The sequence below is a fragment of the Vespa crabro genome, chromosome 3 (genome assembly GCF_910589235.1).
Source record: "Vespa crabro chromosome 3, iyVesCrab1.2, whole genome shotgun sequence".
NCBI classification, from domain to species: Eukaryota; Metazoa; Arthropoda; class Insecta; order Hymenoptera; family Vespidae; genus Vespa; species Vespa crabro.
The window spans coordinates 7,831,238-7,853,259 of record NC_060957.1 but is presented as its reverse complement, the minus strand read 5'-3'; the positions used below and the strand labels follow the sequence as shown (position 1 = coordinate 7,853,259).

Here is a 22,022-nt window from a genome sequence, read left to right as displayed (position 1 = left end):
TGTCGTGAAACGTAGAATTCGAAATAAATAAGGAAGGAAGGAAGTGTGAAAAAAAGAAAAGGAAAATGGAGACGAGGGAACGATTATACGTTCGATAAAAATGATACGAAGTACAATAGTATAGTGAAAAGTATCGATATTAACGCCTCGATAATGTTATAATAATTTTTAATCCTTACCGCCATCTGAATCTTTCTTACGATCACTACGATCTTGCTTTATCGAGACTATCGATTAGTTTTAACGTTTTAATAACCCTACAAATCTGACATCCTACTTATTGTCAACCATCTATCTTGGAATATCGTTCTCGTATTACTTCCAATCAAATTCACATATAAATTTTAGTTATATTAATGTTATGTTTCATTTTATAACATACCTACAAATAAAATGCTTTGAACATTAACATTATTAATTTATAATATATTTTTTTGTTGTATTAATTTATAATATAACAAAAAAAAAAAAAGAAAAACACATCCAACGAAATAAGAATGCTTTTGACGAAGAAGTTCATAAAGCGTAGGGTGAAACTAACAAGTTGAAAGTAATTTCTGTAGAATGTGATTAAATAAGATAGTTTCCTCTACGAACGGGGAGTACGTAATAATAGTATAAATTCGTTCGATATCGCGATATTAGCATGCGAATGAGATTCAGGAAACGTGCTCGACGTCGGTTCACGAACTTCGTTTCCCTTCTTCCCTCCATTTCTCTCTCTCTCTCTCTCTCTCTCTCTTTCTCTTTCTCTTGGAAGCTTTAAGAGTAACTGAAGGTAAGGCTTTAGAAGATTCTCGTGTATTTTAACGATTTTCCACGTGCCGAAAAAAAAGGATAGCAGGATGAGAAGGAAAGATGCCGACAGTAGATAACTTCCTTTGTTTCTTTCGTTCGGTGAAGCTTCGTTCTTTCTACAAACGAAGAAGTACGAAAGAAAGAAAGGAAGCAAGGACGAAAAGAAAAAGTAGAAAGAGCTTGAAACGACAGTCCTAGGATGCTTTGACTGGCATCGCCGTCGGAACTGGTACACGGCAGCAGTCGACGAAAGAAGGTGGCGAATGCAGTGAAGCAACCGAAGAGTCAAACGAACGAATTCTTCCCGTCGATATTTAAATTCCGCACCAAGAAGACAGCGACAGGTCATGGACGTGCGCCTCGTAGACTTTGATCCTCTTGGTAATTACATTCTTTCAGTTTGAAAGTGGCAAGGCAGTGGTGGCGGTTCAACCATGCCTCCTTCACCAAAATTTCTCTCTTTCTCTCTTTCTCTCTCTCTCTCTCTCTCTCCTTTTTTTCTTTTTTTTTCATTTCAGACATCTATCGTATACGATCTCATAAATTTTAAACCCATTCGAGCATTTAAATTATCAATGCAAATAATATTATATCGAATTCTATCGATTTTAATGACCTGACCTGTGTTGATTAAAATAATATATATATATATATATTATTGCAATAGATTCTACTTGTACAGGCAGTAATATTTGAAATAATTTCCAAATGGAAAATACACGATATTATTTTCCTGATGTGGAAACAATGAAGGATGAGTTAAAAATAAAAAAAAAAAGAAAAAGGAAGAAAAGAAAACAAAGAAATCCTCATGAAGTTTTAGTATTACAATTCGAGATGGTTGAAATAAGAAACAAGGAGCCAACGAGAATCGCAAAGTGGGGTAGAGGATCCGGAGGTAGAGAATTAAATATACTATGCGCTACGTTGAAGGTTGGAGAACGACGGAGGGCTCTTGTAAAAGAGTCCGGTAGGCAAGAGGTCTGGCGTGTCCCTAGAGGGCTGCTTTGACATCCTAGCAGTAAGTACCCGCCGCACGTTTGCCTCTTTCTATCCATGGTCTTTGTCTCTCCCTCTCTCTCTCTCTCTCTTTGTCTCTCTCTCTCTCTCTCTCTCTCTCTATCTATCTCCCTCTCTCTCTCGCTCTTCCTCTCTACTTGTATAAAGCAGTGCACCATACTTGTATAGGTATAGGGATGCGCACACGAACGACTATCCTTGTTCTTCTCGTTGCACCTATGAGCGTTGAGATCTCCCGAGCGACGAGGGAATCTTTGGCCTATTTACGCGCAAACTCGTAAACGATTCCAATTATCCGATAATCCTTCCAGGACCCTTCTGTGATATATTTGACCTGCTTTGAATTAAAGAAGGAAACACCACAAGAAAACTTTACATTCGTTGATACTATCGTGTTTATCGATCGGTAAAGATTTTTATCCGTTTAAATTGTTCGAATTGTTGAATTGTTTTTCCACAAAGGATTAAGGATTACTAGCTTTTTTGCGTTATTTCTAAAAAAGAAAAAAAAAGAAAAAAGAAAAAAGAAAACTAGTGACTAGTGACAACGTAGGATTCTCGATTCTTTGTTGTCCCTGTTTCGCGTGGTATACGCTGAAAGTTTTATGAAAAAAGATAGAGATGCAAATATCGGAGGTACGGAGAGAATGAGGTGATACGCGCTGGGTGCGGTGGTGAGACGACGATAGAGGAAAGAGGAGGAAGAAGAGAGGAAAAAAGAAATGAAAAAAAAGAAGGGAAAGAGGGAAGGAAAGAAGGAAAGAAGAAAGAGCGTAGCAAACGGCTCAGTCTCGAAGGTTCCTTCGCGGATTGCGAGAGTGCGAGATTGACGTGAATATCCGGTCTCTGCTCAATAAAACACGCAAAACAAAAAGCCATCGTAAAACATCGGTTTAAACTTTCATACGAGTCTACCCAGATGCTTCCCTCGCTTTTCCTTCTTCCTCTCCCTCCCTCTCTCTCTCTCTCTCTCTCTCTCTCTCCCTAGCTTCAATACAGGACGGTCCCTTTCCGTGTTTCTTCGCTCCCTTCCGCTTCTTACTTTTCTCCTTCTACTTTCGTCTTACTATGGAAATTTCTCCTACGAAAGAATAACTGAGTGTAACTTGTACGTGATGAGCTCTACCACTTTCTACTTTCGAGTAAATGGCACGCAGACATATACCAAAAAGCGGCATTAGAAGCGAATGAAAAACCAGGATATATCGAATAAACGGGGAGATGTTGTTATAAAAATTCTATTGAATATCGTATTTTTTCATTTCGCATTTGTTTCACCATGGTTTACATTTTTCTACGTCGGACGATATCACGTTACCAATGTAATTTGCTTCGTTTGGATACGATATTGGATATATTAATCGTTTTAGCAGAGCTATGTTTGGGTCAAAAGTGATAATTGACGATTTTTGTGAAGAAAAGAGAGAGAGAGAGAAAAGAGAGAGAGAGAGAGAGAGAGAAAGAGAGAGAGAGAGAGAGAGGAAAAGAGAAAAAGAAAGAATTACGAAACACATATGTAATAACAGATGAACGAAACTTTTGCAAATCGTATTTTTAGTAATTTATTTTCTGTTCCAATGAATGCCTACCTATCAGAAACAAGTCTAAATCAACGGATCGTTCCTCACCCTAACATTTGTTCCAACACAATTCCTCTCTAGCGATCAATCAAGATCAAATATCCTCTAAATAACGTTCGATAACATCCTCTTGAGATTTATCTTTCCTGTGCTTTTTATTCCCCATGACGGGCACCGATAAAATTCTGAGCATTCGGAGCATTCAATAAACGTACTCTAGAGACTATCGACGAAAGCTCAGACAAATTTTTAAAAATTTTTATCAACGTCGAACATTCGAAATATACCGACATTTGAAAATCAGAAATGGTTGTCTTCTTCGGAATGACGAAAAAACTCCTTTGTACCTCTAACAAGAAAAGAGTCTTTGTTCTCGAAACAAGAGAGAGGACTATCTAGGATCCCGCGGGACGTCTTCTAACTAGAGGAGGCAAATGAAGAAGATAACGTCCCCAACGAAGGAGTGCAGCTTCCTTTGGACTTAACCTCCGACAAAGAAGGTGGCTGCTGCCACTGGTACTTCTTTGTCTGGAAAATTAAATGATAAAAACATGGCGTAGCTTCCGTGTCACCTCGATTATACCATTGCCATCTTTTCTCTTCTTCTGTCTCTCTCTCTCTCTCTCTCTCTCTCTCTCTTTCTTTCTCGACTTTTACTTCTTCTTCCCTCTTTCTATTCGTCTTATTCGCACGTAGCAACGTAAGCTCTAATTTCTTGTCCTATTTTAATAAGAAATCTAACGAGAAAGCAAGAAGAAGACGATTCTCCTTTCCTTTCCTCTTTACTCCTCTTCTATAAAGTTTGTCCGTATTCAGTCGGGTTATACCCTACGTCTTAATATCATCTCATCATGGAATTGTATCATTAGTTTTATAATGTCCTCACCATTGTCTCTTCTTGCAACGACGACTATGAGATGAGAAAAGTTGACGATGAAAAGTTCCGTATGGAATACACGTCCATTACTTTTTTTGCTCTATTTCTATTTATAATCGCGCGATAGGACAACGTGAATATCTTTCTTTTTGATATACTTGATAATTCTAACAACACGTGACGCGAAAAGAGAGATATTAATAAAAAAAAAAAAAAAAAAGAACAAGGGAACTTGGTAGATACTCGGAGTACAAATCGAACCTATTTACTGACATTTATTTAATTTATAGCACGTACCTATCGGGAGAATTAAACGACGTCGCTCTTGACGTAACGTGAATTCGTTCACACCGAGTTATAAGAGCAATTCAATTTCTTATGCACGATTCAGCTCGACTAAGCTGCAGTTACGATAATTCAATCGTTATTACGTCCCATGGACGGTAGTAGTACGGAAGAAGCTTGGATTAAGAGCCGTTGACACGGAGAATCCTGTGAACTAGTGTAGGTCATTAATTTATACAGCTTATTCCTCTAACATTTCGAAAAGCTTATGATCGCTTTTGCATACACGGTACTTCTCCTTTTACACAGACGGCCTCTTTCTTTCCATACTCCTGCTACTCTCCATCTCTCTCTATCTCTCTTCCCCTCTCTTCTCTCTTCCTCTGTCCTCTTTTCAATAATGAATCAAACGTACGGAAAGGGAAGTCCACCCTTTTGAAATCCAACGTGTCTATATGTTGGACATAATAAAACCACGGGAAAGTATAAAGGAAGACGATCTAGAAAACGAGTTATACCCAGTTTTGGTTCACCAGAAATGAGAAAAAGGAAGAAACAGAAGAAAAAAGAAAGAAAGAAAGAAAAAGAATCAGACTGACTCAACGTCCGATCATACACGGATCATTTCTACTGTGGCGATTCCTTTCTGACCTATTCCTTTTCATTCTTAATAGAGACGACTCGTTTCATCCGACGAGCTCTCATGTCTATCGACTTTTGCATCGGAGCGCATCGAACTTCTATCGAACTTTCATCGAACTTCAAAATATGTTTAGAAGCACGTTCGTATATCTAGCTGCGTACCGTTTTTGGTATGGTTCCCTAGGAGAAACGTTGGCTTTGCTCTTCCTCTCATTAAGTCGACGAGCATAATGAGGACGTTACCGGGTGAACGAGGCTTCTGTAAATTCTTTGAAAAAAGTCGAGCCTCCAGCTACGTTTTTCTGACGTTAATCACGGCGAAAAATAAAGAAAGGAAATAACGTCGGGAGATAAAAAGAGAAGAGAGAAATAAATTACACGCGTCGATACAGCAAATGATTGTTGTACGTTCGAGTTAGATGTAATGCCCATAGATACGAATTCCGTCTCTTAATGAGAATATTTCTCGAAACAACAAAGCTAGATAACTCCCATGAAATTGGATGGCTCGAATCGTAACCATGATAAATCTGCGCGAACGAAGATGGAAGGACGGTTCACGAGTTATTTCATTTTCTCGAAGGCCTTTGTGCGTTAAGCCAATTGCAATCCGATGAAAAAGATTTTATCAATGATACACCTGTATATGCTGTTTATCATCAACGATGGAACGTGTTTTGTTTGTCTATGGACGACGCGTCTATTTACTCGTAACGCAGATCCTGTTACAGCTTTCGCTCGACGAATCTAACGAAACGTCAATTATTAATGCACATACACGAATACCCGACAATTTCGTCCATACGCTCTGTTCACTGAAATAATTGGAACGCGCATCTCTGTCACGTATGAATAATTGAGCTATTACAAACTATGCAAATAATATCTTTATTTATGATAACCGGAGCTCAGCGATATAATGACGAAATATACGCGCGTGCACCTTATATATTCGACGCTACAAACATCGACTTGGAAGAAACTATTTTTAGACTTTATGCAAATCATATTCAGCATTGCTAACATCGATAAAACGGAAAATATTCATAGTATGGAGCTTGCGAAAGACATGACATTGCAAAGAGCGAGAATATCATTTGAAATGAGAACAAGGAAAAAAAATCGAAGTAGCAAGGAACACGTGCAAGTCCACGGACTCTCATGTCTGCTAAAAACGGAGTCTCGAGAAAGCTTATTCGCGTTTCTCGCGAACAGCGTGCTCACGCAAGCTTTCAGCTGGCACAGCGTGTCGGCACGAAAGCGCGTTTTTCCAGCGCTTACCGATTGGTCCACCTTGGAGGCTGCGCGGCCGGGCCAGTTTGATATTGGCCGGCGTGGTAGAAGACAAGCGAAGCTCTGTGCTTTGCCATTGGCGGGGGGCGGAGCCAGTCAAAGCTTTCGCGAAAGCTCTCTTTCTCTCTCTCTCTTTTCTTTCGCTTGCTCAACACTCTCTATACGTATACAAGTTTTTCTATAATCAAGGCTACTCCGAGGTTCTCGCATAATTTGGGTCACAACGGCATTACGCGAAATTTTTTTTCCTGAACATTTCATGAGAGCGGACCCTAACCCATCTGATTCCTAAATATCTTAACTCACTGCTTCTCTATTCGAATATTTTTCGACCAATCCTGAAATTCTCATTCGTTGCGAGTCGATCGTATGAGGGAAATGTTGAAGAAAAAAAGAAAAAGAAAAAGTTAGAATAGGGCACTGGTTATAGAAAGGGCTACTTTGTTGCTGGCAGAGCTTGCTTTTTTCTTTCACAGGTCCCTCTATTTATATGTTTTGTTGGAAATCTGGCCTGGTTTCTGCTGATGCAATAGAAGTTCTCGTTCTCCATATCGAAAATTGTATGGTGTTACACTGTGCTGTAATACGGAAGGAGTAGGGGTAAATTTTTGTCTTTGAAGATACTCTTGAAAAGTGCGTAAAAAGAGAAGGGTTGCTGAGCTACACGATTCCGCTCACACGATGTAGAATTCGTTCGTTCGTGGTTTTTAATAAATATATTAGCAACCTTGTAATCCTTGGGGAGCCCTTTTCTTCGCTCTCCTTGTTCTTGTCTTTCTCTCTCTAGCTTTCTCGCTCACTCTCGCATGCTCCTTTTCTATTCCCTAAGGGAAGATTTCAGCCACCGACAACGCAAAGTATGTTGAAGATAATCAAGCGTGTCAATAATGTAAAAAACTCGAAAGGGGATTACCGAAGGAGCGAAAAACCCATCTAATCTCGGCAGTATTTTCAGTGTCTTCGGTCTTATTATTTTCTTTTAACTACACACATGCTTACGTACAAGTGCTTTCCTTATTCATTAAAAAAAAGATATACTCTTTTGTTCTTGATCCCTCAGTTTTGAAATCTTTAATTTTAATACACCGGTAATTCGTGTTCAGAAACCATTTTTGAGTCAACGATATTTTATTCAAAAAAATGGATAAACTTTCCCAGTGAAATTTCTTTCCAAGTAATTTCACAGATAATGTCGACTATCTAACTCGTTAATAAGATACCGTAGTTTGGATTACATCAGTAAAGAATGAAAAATATTCGATTAATATGATTTAACAATCTGATTTTATTTCAACGACACGCTTGAAATACCTACTTAAAATGATTTGGAAGGTATCCACTGTGTTAGCGCAAGAGAAAATAATCTTCGATAAAGTTAGTGGAGTCTTTTAGCGGTACACAAGTCGTATAATGGAGGGCATATAATGTGAAAGACGATTCGAAAACTCATAAGGAGTCGGAGTAATGTTGCAAGTTAAACTTCTAGCGCGAGTTGGCACTCCGCTTTCAAGAGTGATTTTAGTTGAATCGAGTCACGTTAACGATATCCATGGAAGGTGTACGATTTCATACATCCTTAAGTAGAAGACCGGGTTCGTAGAGCATAAGGGGTAAGAGGCTAGTAGTGTAAGTGGAAGAGGGCGTACGATCGAGCCAGAAACTCGCCTAACATTCGAGCTATTTCAACGTTGATACTCGACATCTTGCGTAACTTCGCGAGACGCCATTTTGCCAAATTCACTTCTCGAGTATTCTCGAGTTTTACGAGAATGAACGCAATATCATTTCCTGCAAAGAGCCCGAGGGCCACGGCCGGGGATGCGACTACTTTTCATGACGGAAATTCAACGCGGCGTTGCGCGCGAAGTCCGAGTGGCATGTACGTCTTAATGTCTCCTCCTACGAATGTTCCTCTCTGACTCGTTGAACCGACCTCGAATTACGATCTCCTCGTGTTTCTACCTGCGTCTATGCCATTAGGGAGGCCGAGAGAAAAAACGTCTACTTTCTTTTGCGAAAAAAAGCTTTTTCGAAGGATTACGATGCGAATGATAACTATCGATGTGAAGATGGACATCCGCAGAAAATTCTTTTAGAAATTTCTATTCAAAAGTATCTAAATACCAGAATGATCTAATTTTATCTTACGAGTAGAAAAAAAAGAAAATATTATTTACGTCTTCGAGTAATATTTATGCGAAAATAAAAAAAATTAAAAGTCATTGCATGAACAATCGGTTTAGGAATATTCCTAAAATGCAATTAAAACGTAAAGATAGGTAATTTTTGGCTACTAAGAAAACTAATGCTAAATATGTATCTTGATATTCTAACCAGCCCTGTCTCCTATCCATTCCTACGTTTTCCCAGTTAAAACTTACACTAAGAAAAAATAATATTTTAGAAAAGACTTTACCGGACTTGTAACTTTTTCGACTCGTTAATAGGGTAGAAAAGAATAAGTTCTGTAAAATGGTGACCCATTATTATTTCATTCATCGACCGCAAAAGAGAAAAAAGAGAAGGGAGAGAGAGAGGAAGAGGGAGAGAGAGGAAGAGAGAGAAAGAAAGAGAGAAAGAGAGAGAGAGAGAAAGAGAGAAAGAGAGAAAGAGAGAAAGAGAGAAAGAGAGAAAGAGGGAGAGAGAGAATAGTAACACACGCGGAATCTCGTGTGTTCAGCCAGCAAAAAGTATAATTTTCTCGTTTAAAGGCTGCTTTATCGGTAATGTTTTAATCGTCGCTGGTACGCGATACCGCACCAGAGACTATGTTTTTAAACTAACCCCGTGCATGTACGCACAACGTTATGTCGTCTAATGTATGCTCGTAAATGGAAAATAGATGTCGTTTCTCGTTTGAGGACGTAGATAAATATTCACTCTATGAAGGATGCATTTCATATTCTCGTTATAAGACGTCTTGGAAGCTATAGTATCCTTTGCCATTTCTAAGATCGTATTCTTCGCCAATAAAACTGAAACTGCCGTGCTAAATCATATGGAAAATTTTTCAACGAGTTGAAATTAAACCTTGCATTTTGAATGTTCACGAAAAACTTATGCGAAGATAAAATCAAGTTGTCGACAATATCGATATTCTGAGCTTTGAAGAAATATATATAGAAAGGACATGTGTATGTAGTGTGTCGTTGATTAAGTCACGAGGGTTAGCAAGTACGACAGAATGAATAATGCTCACGGCGTTGGCGAACTAGCTTATGTTAGTCAAATATATGGCCGGTATCGACCACATCTACTGTACGCAACGTCCGGTATAACGAAACAGCTGATCCGTACCTACTTCGCTCATTATCTTTGATCGCGACTGTAATACCACACGAGTCTATAAATCCTCTCTCTCTTTCTCTCTCTCTCTCTCTCTCTCTCTCTCTCTCTCTCTCCCTCTTTCTTTCTCTCTCTCTCACTCTTCTAGTTGTCCTACAAGAAAATCGTCGATAAATCTTTTTCTTTTCGATCGACGTAACATCCCACTGAACTTATAAATAAATTATACGGAAGGAATATTTTTATGGAGCTCTTTCCAAGAAAAGTATAATAGTAGTATCAGAGTTCTTTGTTTTGACGAATTTCTTAGAATTTACAAAGTAGTTTTAGAGCAGATTCCCCTTAAGGTGTTTCACTTTGTTCTATTTATATACTATAATACTCTTATTTTCTTGGTTGTTCATTCTCGGTCGTAGGATACTTAACCCAATTAAAATGTCGTAATCTTACGTTTATGTATCTACTAGCTAACGTACCGAGCATTTCTCCTTGTGTTCTAGTAAATACACGTAAGTTGCACGCATGTGGCGCATACGTGTAACGGGACAAAGGTATAAAGTGGAAATAAATATGTGTATAAAGCGTGGTTGCGTTAATTTAATTAATTTCAAAATTAATACGAACGTGGTACAATTACCGAAATGAAATTATAATAACTATCACGTCTCCTTTGGGATTATGCTCGTGTTTTTTCGTAAGAGCACCTTTGGGGCATCTACAATCAGAAATGGTTGACATTTAATCATCATCGTGATTGTATGAATTATCAGTGATTCACTCAGTAATGAGTGTAAAAATTTGTCGATACTAAATCGATCCAATCGCTTTGTTCATGTCTCTTTTTACTTATCGTAAAGTAAATCGTAAGTACTTTCGAAATAAAGTTCCAAAGAAGAACATAAAATGAAAGTAAATTACGATCTTGAGATTATACCTTAATCAAGAGTAATTACCAGTCACTACTGAATCGATTTTAAGTCGATCATCTAATTCTTAGTAAACTTTAGTTAACTTTACAAAAGTAGTATATCGACATTTGTTCGCGAGAAAATAAGAGAAAAAGGATACAAAAGATATGAAACGAATAAGAGAAAGAGAAAAAAGAAGAAGAAGAAGAAGAAGAAGAAGAAGAAGAACAAGAAGAAGAAGAAAAAAGTAGCAAATGACTGAGTGAGTTTTATATTTTATACGAGCTGTAACGCCACGAGATTAACATACTACACGAGTATACAGCCCTCTGGCGAGTATACAGCACTCCTAGGAGCCGGCTATCTTTTCGTCTCAGGTTTGTATGCGTAGACGCGCGAGCGCAAAGTTGGGAGTTGAAAGAAGGAGGTGTGAGAGGAGAGGACTGCTGTTTCGCTTTACCGTCGGTCTTCGCCATGTTTTTCGTCGGTACAAAATTATTTTCACAATTTCCCGGGCAACCCATACTACCAGCATTTCTACCACTACTACCACTACATCTACTACTACTAACTACTATTTTTCTCCCCACAGCATCCGCTAGTACCTATGTACGTACTGGTGTAGCTGTACACGAATGGCCTGGTGGATGCCGCGAGATTCGAGATGTTGTTGCGGAGGGTGATGAAGAAGTTACGAAGCGAGTTCTTCTTCTCTCCGCATATATGCACTTCGGACTATATGAAAATTCTCCGAGCGTACAAAAGAATGGCTACGTTTGACGTATACCATGAAGAGTTCTCTCTTTTTCTTTCTTTCTTTCTTTCTCTCTCTCTCTCTCTCTCTCTCTCTCTCTCTCTCTGTCATATTTGCGTATTATACGAAGAGAAAAACTAAGAACTAACTTTTAGTTAGGAGATACTTTCTTGCATAACCATTTCATAAGCGAATTGTTTTTGAAAAGAGAAAAGCATCTCTCAATTTATTCGTTCTTATTCACCAAACAAAGGAATAATTACATGCTTATTTGATATCATGTAAATTATGAATAAAGATGTATAATTACGTACACGTCCTTTTCTCTAAACACATCTATACATGTATGTAAATAACAAAGAAGGATTTTTTACTATTAAATTAATATTTTGTACAAATTAGAGAGAAAGAAAAAGAAAGAAACAGAAAGAAAGACAGAGAGAGAGAGAGAGAGAGAGAGAGAGAGAGAGAGAGAGAAAGAGAGAGAGAAAGAAAGAGATCAGATAGCACGCTCGAGGCGTAATACGATAAAATGCGAAAACAATCGGTGGAAAAGGAACGAAATGGGCGATCCTATGTTCGATTTCAAGCTCGGAAACTACACACACAAGAAGTTATTACCGGTCTCTCCTTTAATTCGTAACGAGCCGAAGGGATTCTAGTGAGAAATTTCCTCTAATTCAAGTCGATGGGAAATGGACATCCGGCCTATATGTACGTACATTAAAGTAGAGAAAGAGCAAGAGAGAAAGAGAAAAAGAAAGAGAGAGAAATAGGGAGGAGGAAAGGGGAAGAATCGGGTAACTCTCATATCGTATCGTATCGTATCGCAATGGTGGTCGTCGCGCGCGTCCGCTTTATTGTTCCACGGAAAAGGAAAACGAAGAGGAAGAGGAGGAGGAGTAGAAGAGAGTATAGACCGCGATGGAGGCAATCCGCGACCGGAAATTTAAAAAGTTGCGCAAATACGCGGCCCGCTGTGGCGATGGTGGTGGTGATGCCGGTATGGGTTGAAAAGAAGGGGAAACTGGTGTAGAGGGGTTGAGGGAGGTTTAGAAGGCGGTCGAGAGTTTGCGGTAGAAAGTAGCTCGCTTCGGTAGGTTGCTGGGTCGTCTAGGGGGTGAAAGTCTACTTGGAAGGCCACGTAGACGAAATTACGTACCTTCGAGCAATTCGCATCCGAATGACTCGTGGATGATCAAAGCTGAGTCTCCGCGTATGAATCGATATTATTTGTGTAGGTATACACACACACACACACTCATATATATATATAAATACATATATTTATGAATTTATATAGTATATCGACCGAGCGTCGATACCAACACATAAGAAAAACGAAATTACTTTCGACTTTCTTTCGTGCGAGTGTCTTCGATTTTTCGCTTTTACGTACTCGTTTACGAGGGGGTGGTTAGGTAGTGGTGATACTCGGCAGCCGATGGTTGCGAATCTTGCGAACTTGTTTCTCTTTCGCATATTCTCTCATTTTGTTTCGATCTTTCTCTCTGACGTCATTCGCATGCGAGAAATTCGATATTTCTGTCAGACAGTTTGAAAATCGTTTCGTGAAAAATGCTGGCAGTGCAATATGATATATTTAGAACATATATGTGTATTTGGTAATTCAATAAGCGAATGCTTGATTGTTTTTCTATGTCTGCTTCCTATTCGCGCCTTTTTTTAAAGTGAAATAAAAAGAAAAATTGATACAATAAATGTCAAGATAAATTATATGAAAAATAACATATTGTTTTTGACTCTTTAGTTTCCTTAGATCCGACTGTTGATATTAAAAAATGAAGATCTTTCGAACGAAGCAAAAAGATAAATTTATCAAGCTGGTTACTTGATCTTTACTGTCTCTCCTACTACCCTTAAAAACTTCGATTTCCTTATTGTATTTCTTCTCGAACATAAACATAAACATACATGAAGAAAGTTCACAGGTGCCCTTATTGAGACAACAAAAAGGTATAACCTTTTTCAAGTACGAACCACATGTGGTTAATGCTTACTTTCATTCTAAGAATTCAATTTGACGAGACGGTAAAAAACATATACATAAGGGCTTGACTATATACATTCTCAGAATTCTACTTTACGAATCAATAACAAATAGTAATATTTAGGTACTTACTATATATAAGGTTATTTCTGATTTGATATGTACGAATCAATTTATAGGAGTAAAGCAAGCAAGACGGATTTGAAAGAAACATATTTATCGGATCGATATACATCGAAATATAATATTTTTATGGAAAAAATAGGAGAAAAAGGAAAAACAGAGAGATGGGCTCGAAATGATTTGGCGAAGAAAGAGAAGCCGTATCGTATATCATCGTCCAATTCATGTCACGCCGTTGGCCGATATTCCATTTTCGTTTCGTTTCCTTCGTATTTTGCACTATTGAATAACAATTCATTTCTCCATCGTCGTAACTCGCGCGGCTAAAACAATAAGAGTACGGCCGCGATACCAGGGTAGAGATTTATTGGCAATAATTTCACCCATGCGTGCATCCGCGAACGACTCGGATACAGGAATGAAGGCATTGCAGAACTAAAATTACACTACGCCGTCCTAGGGAACTTTACTGCGTACATTAAAGTCGTGCTTAAAGTTTGGCTAATTAAAAATGAAATTGCTTCGTGCAAACTACGCTTCACCAGAGTCGTTTCGCAAAGTAATAGTTTTTGTGAAAATACGAGCCTCACCCTGTTGGTGGATTGGGGTATGTTGGAAGGGTGAAAGAGAGAGAGAGAGAGAAATAGAGAGAGAGAGAAGAAAAAGATCTGACTCGCAATGACAACTGTTGATCACGAAAGTTAGATGAGAGAAACGATAGAGGCACGAAACGAAATTAACAAGGATTAATGAACGTAATAAGTAATAACCATATTCTCTCGCTATTAACGTTATATACAGAAGCGACAATGACGTTCGTACGTTTTGGATTTTTATCGGACTCTCGTGAGCTCTTGCTTATTTTAAATAATTCACGATATTTAATATCGTACTTCTGCTAATATTAATGCGGACGTTAATCCGAATATTCTCATTAATATCAAGTAATGCAGTCGCGGAGGAGAAGCGAGTTTTGCGCGAAAGGATCTCTCCCCTGCTTTTCCCGAAAGGGAGAAAAAGGAACATCTCTCTCTCTCTCTCTCTCTTTCTCTCTCTCTCTCACTTTCATCCATGTTGGTGTAGAGTGAACTCATGGAAAAACGAGAGAGTATCATAAATAAATAGAGAGAGCGTATCGAAAGTTTCCGGCGACGGACTAGGTAGCATGTTAATGCGGTACAATGAATTAGTAATTAACGTGTCCCGGTCAGGCTGCTGCTGATGTTATATCAAAAGAAAGAGAGAGAGAGAGAGAGAGAGAGAGAAGAGAAAGAAAGAAAGATAGAGAAAAGAAGAAAACTTGCTACTCGTCTCAGCGCTTACTTTGCGTCTCGTTTACGCTCGTCGACACCACAGCATCATCACGAGGAATAGCAAGTTCCAAATTGGCGAATTACCACGACGCGGAGATTCCGCATCGCGGTTCGTTTCGCCAAATGAAATTTTTCCTCGATCGAAGGAGCAACATGCGAGTTTCAACGACAATGTAGTTGGATCTCTCGATCTAAAAGGATAGAAAAGAATGTAAGGTAAAAGGATGAATGTTAAGATCTTGAGAAGTCTGAAAAGTAAAAGAGGAGGATAGAAACAAGGTGGATAGAAAAAGGGAAAAAGAAAGAAGACAAGAAACAGCGTATCGTGTATATAGATAGAAAGAAAAAGAGAAAGAGAGGAAGAGAGAGAGAGAGAGAGAGGGAGAGGAAAACGAAATAAGACAAAGAACGATAGAGTAAAATAAAATATCGGATTCCCAAAGTACGACTGACATGACATTTGGCGAAAGATCTGTTTGATGTTTCCTCCGCAAGCCTGGCAGCGATGCTCTCTTTCCCCTCATCTCTTCCTACTTTTCTCCACCTTTTGCAAGCATACGCATATCACAGTAATGCCTTTTGAGTACGGATATAAAGTCTATATATATATATATACACATATTATATATATATATTTTATATAGATATATATATATGTATATATAGAACGTGGATCATCTATCGTGTATTTCCTAGTCTTTTTTTTTTTCTTGCGATCAGATTGTACGGAAAAACGTTAGTGACTCTGACGTAGCACAACCCTCTCGACAAGCCGACGAACTCATACAGAGAAAGAAGATCCGCGAGTATACGTTTGAGTATATCATCCTTCTGGCGAAACCGGTACTTGACGTGTATACACTTTCTCTGTATATCACGGTTATTTCAATGTCTACCTGTCGACCATTTTGACCATTCGTTTGAAAATTCATCTGCCTTAGACAACGAAAGCCGCGGGAAACGTGGAAAATGGTTTCGTTAAAAGCTACCTGTTCCAACCACTCTGGTGCGTGCCTGTTGGTCGAAAGAACATTATTGAAAAAAAAAAGAAAACGAAAAAAGATCGTAGAAGCTCGCCTCTGACTTTTTCTGCAAACGAACAAGGTCTCTGAAAGCCTCGTGTTATAACGTTTCCATGATTATTTTTTACCTTCATTCCAGTATTCCATTTTGTATAGAAATCATTAAATTTATTCGTACAAAATTACAATATTACATTGCCGTAACGTGTTTTCTATTATACGTTATTCTTTTATTTGAATACAATTTTTACAATTATAGCAAGTTAGATCGAGAGTCTGTGTATTCTTAACTTTAACGGTAAGGAAAAGAATCATTTTTATTAAAAATCATTTAATTATCAAAGGATAAAAATCATTTTTAAGATTATCATATATTTCACGAATGATTTAACTCAATTCTTGTCTCGTTTTCAATGTAACTGCTTTTTAAGATATACCGGTATATACATATACACACGAATTTCATATATAAACTTGTGCATGTGCTAAAATAGAAATGGATAAACTATTTCCAAAGTGAGTATCGATTTTGAGGAAAGCATTGCTCGGGGCTATTCCCGTTAATGACATGAATATCATTACGCGTAATAATATTAGGTACTCACGTATACCAAGGACGCGCACATTTGCATATTCAGCTTTATGTAATGTAATGAGAATATGTCGCCAATTATAATAACAACTGACATTTATTTATGGATAAACACGATGATTTGGAAAATGTAAGTCACTGATTCATATTTTACAATGTATCTACACAGAAATTTAACGGTTATTGAAATTGACGCGTTTAAATGAATGAGAAGAAAGCTTGCAGATAATCGTTAATGCAACGATTCAAGTCAATATTAAATTTCCTAGACAAGGTGATTCGAATAAAAAATGAAAAAGAATGCCAGCGGATAAAAAAGAAAGAGAAAGAGAGAGAGAGAGAGAGAGAGAGAAAGAGAGAGAGAGAGAGAGTAGATAAAAAATAAAGAAGAAGAAAGAGGTTCTTGTAATTAAAGACAAACTTCATTTAAAGAATGTCTTAGAATGGGCGTAAAGCGGAGATAAATAGGAAGAACATCGGAAAAGGGCGGAAGCTTCGACAGATCGACGAAATGAATGTTTGAGAAGTTTACTTGCCCATTTCTTTCACAATGTCTTCTAAGGTTTTTCTTTAAAAATCTACCAATCTTTTTCAGCTACATTAAACGGTATACTTTAATTACAGTGTTAATAATGCGTTACTTAAGTATCAAATGTATATAAAACGTGTTTTTGTTATCCTTTTTAATGATAATCAATACGAATTTCTGAAGGACAAGATGTACCTCGGAAGATGTAGCTCGACTTATATACTCGAAGAATGAAATACTTCTAGTCATTTCAAAATTTGACTTTATCGTTTGGATTTCTATTATACGGACAATAAAGATAAACGATTTCTTCGAACTCATTCGTATAGAAAGAGGAAAAAAGACGAAAGCAAAGGAAGGAAGGGGCAGAGAAAAAGAGAGAGAAAGAGAGAGAAAGAGAGAGAGAGAGAGAGAGAGAGACAACGAAAAGAAAAAGTTCTAACAATTTTCTTGTAATGTATTAACGTCCGCAGTTCATATCCTTCGATTCCATCCGGAGAGCCGGAGTCGTCCCTGACGGTTGGCAAATTAAAAACCGTCCAAGTTTTCAGACCGAACGTGTCTCGGCGAACGATGAGAAGCAACGGTATGACGGTAGGCCATTGAGGAAAAGGGGAGGGAATAGAAGGCAATGAAAAAGGTTTCAGCCATAGGCAATAAGTAAGCAAGTAACGCTTTAATAAGGGTGGATCACGCCAAGCGTTCGACCAGCCGACTTCTGTCACGCTCGAGGGAAACTCTGATTTGTTGTACACTAGACGATCGCGAGATAGTAACTGGAATACCAGAAGTATTTCGCCGGTTACTATCACATAAAGAAATTTCATTGCCGAAGGAAGTCAATTTAAATAAGAATGTTAAATACCGAAGGTAGCTTTCCTCACCTATTTTTTTACCCCATCATTAAAATTTTTCAATAATATTTTAGTAGCATCAGGAATAAATCTTAATTAAATCCTTAATTATTAATGAACAGCCGCTTCTTTTGATCGTTGACTGACAACCTTAATAAACAGCGATAATCGAAGTTTCTCCTCGATTTTAATTTAACGGCCACCCGTCGGGACAACGACTCGAACGATTAGATGGACGCGAGATATTTAAACAGACGAAAGGTTAAGAAGAAGAAAGAAAAGGAAAGAAAGGAAAGAAACGTCCGTCATATTTCTCTCTCTCTCTCTTCTCTCTCTCTCTCTCCCTCTCTCTTTCTCTTTCTCTTTCTCTTTCTCTTTCTCTTTCTTTCTCGCGTCACCTTCCTTCCGTAACCCTTTCGCTCCTTTTTGAATTACATTAAGGCGAGTCATATTTCTTCTTGAAAAGGCAGGAGGGTCAGGCGCTGTCAGGCTCGCGTCGGTCATCGTTTATAATCAAGCGTATAATGAGTCAGAGACAGATCTGTTGGCTTTTAAGTCACGTTCGATCATAGTGGCTGCGGTAAACGAGTGGCGATACCTTAACTCTCCAAGACGAACTTCTCTGTCCGATATATTTCAAAAGATTTTTTTTCCCTTTTCTCTTTTTTTATCAATGAATATTCAAAAGGTATTTTCTTCGTTGAGCCGGTAGACCTCGCCAGAATGTATTTAGCGATAAATAATATCAAGATAATCGTTAAATTCTTCTCTCCGAGGTCAATAACCCAGAAAGAATAATTTTTCATTATCCTGAATATGAAGTTGGTTTTCGAATTTACGAAATAAACACGTCTACAAAATACGAAATACTATATGGACCGTTGTAAATTAATAATTACATTGCTTTCCGCGACAGAGAATATCACGAGAATATATTATTATTATTATTATTATTATTATTATTATTATTATTATTATTATTATTATTATTATTATTATTATTATTGCTGTTGTTGTTGTTGTTATTATTGTTATTATTATTATTATTATTATTATTATTATGATTATTATTATTATTATTATTATTATTATTATTATTATTATTATTATTATTATTATTATTATTATTATTATTATTATTATTATTAATATTTATATTATTAATATTAAGTGAATATGTTATTTGAGAGAATAGGCACCGTACGGTAGCAATATTAATAAAGATGGAATGTGTACGTGAATACAGGTATGTTGTTCCCCTATATATCCATTGCCATCGTGGTATGCGTGTAATACATGCGCGCATAGATATATATGTATACGGACAGATGTATCTACACAGACATGTATGAATACTCCTAGTGGTACGTATGTACGGGTATGTACATAAGCACTACGTATAGTGCATATGTTTACATGCGTGCCACGAGGATATGTATACGCAACGTACACGTATTGATCGTTCATGACATTGACAAGAAGTACGTACAGATTAGCTTATGCGAGAATTCCTCGAGGGTGTTTCTGATATATATATATATATATATATATATATATATATATATATATATATATATATACATACAGAAATACGTACATACATACAATTGTATATACATTGTAAGTACACATATAATAACATTAACGTAAAGATGTAATATATATATATATACACACACACATATATATATGTATATATATATATATATATGTATATATACATATATATATATATGTATGTATATATACATATATCTATGATCATGATAATGAATTCATACTGATTATGGATGAATTATCGATGCTAAACATTATTCGTAGATATGCGAATGGGAATGGGTGAAACATGCGGGAAAAACACGTTACCATGGAGTGCATTTCGCAATGCCATGAAATAAGTATTGTCGATAAACCAAATTTAATTCGTAAGCTGAAGTAACGCGCCGAAGCGCTGACTCTAACAAGACAATACGAACTTCCGGAACGATTAAACATTCGGCAAGGCAAACACGTAGACTAGACAAAGTTTTCGAGATGTTTCATTTTAATCTGAGTTTCTCACCAACTTGTTTCCACGTTAGCAAAAGCTCTGTTTCTCCCCCTCTTTCTCTCTTTCTCTTTCTCGTTCGCTCTTTCTCTTATGGCACAGCGGCGACTTCTCTCCTCGTTAAGGATATACACGAGCGTCGACCTTGTAAGTCGGTCCCGACTCTTGATTCTCGACTTCTACGTAGCCCTTTAATATCTCGACCATGTTCTCCATAGAAACTAGATGCATATATCCGGCAGAGAATATATCCTCGTCTCAACGACTGAAAGAGGATGATAAATCCGTTTATTAGAAGATACTTGAGATTAAAACACGATTTATTAATAATAAACGATATCTTGTTTGTAATAATGATGTTTCAAAGTTTCAGATTATTTTAAAAGAAAATTTTTTAATGGACCGTTGTTTTGTGATGCTTATCTGCATGGAAGAAGGACCATTAGCTGAAAATCGATCTCTCTCTCTCTCTCTCTCTCTCTCTCTCTCTCTCTCTGACGATACCGTCGTCGAGCATTACGATTCCAGTTTTACCCTTGGCATATATGGGATCACAAAAACAGCAGAACTGTTTCGCATTCGGTGAGCAAGCCGGCTCGCTTGAAAGCTTCTCTACCTTTGGCAAGGGCCACCAACGCCGTCGCCGTCACGTGTATCGGATAACAAGGACCGTATGCGCAGATATCGAAGCCCGAGGCACCGCGAACGTTACCTCGTTCGGCTTTGCTTTCCATCAAGAGTATAAATATCCAAGAGGCATCGGAAAAGTAGAGAGATGGACGTTGAAATAAAGTAATGACTTCCTTTTTTTCTTCTTTTTACTTTCCTCTCTCGTGTCACATCGCTTCCTTTGCCCGGAGTTACTTTTGAGTAGAGAAAACGTATAAAATAAGAGCTACCTACTAGAGATATCTTTGTTACGCTTCTACTTAGAAATCTAATCCCTTTTATAAACATTACCGATCATTTATATTCTCATTACTTGGTGTCGAATTAATAGCATCAAAGATAATAAGATCGATTTAAATTCGATGAAGACGTTTTCCCTCCAATCGCATTTTTCTATTTCTATCACCTTATTTATCCGAACTGGATATCGATTAAAATGTTTGGATGGGTAGGAGAAAAAAAACAAAGTTGAAGTTAGAAGGAGGAGTAGGAAGGAAAAAAACAGGCCTTAAAGAAGGGAACACTCCCTCGTGTACTATATTTATATTTCATCACTTTTACATTCAACCTCGACGGTATTCGACGACCTACTTCACTATCCTTATTCGTCTTCTTCGTACATTAGACTAAGTCACGCGAAAGTGCAAAGTCTTCCTAATAAAACGATAGACATCTTCTTCTTCTTTTTTCGTCTTATTGAAAAGCTCAAGCCATTTTATAAATCGAACAATTTTCGATTTTCAATCTACTTCGAAAGAAAAAGAAAAGGTAATTAATTAAGCCAAAGGATTAATTGGAATAAATAAGTAAAGTAATGACACGAGAGAAAAACTACGGTCTTTTTCATTCGAAAGAGACATGACAACAGTCATGTTAGATCACAACTAGAAGAATGTTAATTGGAACTAAAAAAACAAAGACCTGAGAAAAGTCTGTGAGCCATCGTAAGAACCATCGACAAGCCAGGACGCTCGGTCTGGAAGTTGTTACACATTTAACTCACGTGCCTGCCTAAGCCTAGAAATCAATCGTTTCTCGAGAACGAATACGAGAGCATCCTTCTCAGATGGATATTCCACCTGACTAAAATTAAGATCGCCATATTTAATCATTAACATTGATAGATAAAAGAAGATTCAATTGTATTACAGTTGTCTAAAATTCATTCGAATCAATAAAACGTAATAATCTATGACAGATTTATCTATATAAGATTCGATCGTTATATTTAATAAAAATGTGCAAATTCTACGATAATCTATACTATTATTTTTTATATTTTATCAATTAGGATCGTGATAAGTTATTTTTTATGAATGCGTTAGGCGGACTTTATAAATTTTATGACTAGTATAGCGATACGAGTTCCATGTTTTGTTCATACTGGTAACTTCGTTGTTGAATCGGTAGGGATTGAAAC

General features: G+C 37.4%; 1 protein-coding gene across 5 annotated transcripts in view; it reads right to left on the bottom strand.

Moving 5' to 3' along the window:
* The window catches only part of LOC124422829 (nucleolysin TIAR), a 390,007-nt gene that overhangs the window by 232,255 nt on the left and 135,730 nt on the right, over positions 1-22,022 (bottom strand). Inside the window, exon 2 of one of the 5 annotated variants that reach the window (XM_046959763.1) lies at positions 19,949-20,198. The exons of the other annotated variants lie outside the window; for them this stretch is intronic. The gene's annotated coding sequence lies outside the window, so the exon portion shown is untranslated. The remainder of the gene's footprint in view (positions 1-19,948; positions 20,199-22,022) is intronic. 5 annotated transcript variants of the gene reach the window in all.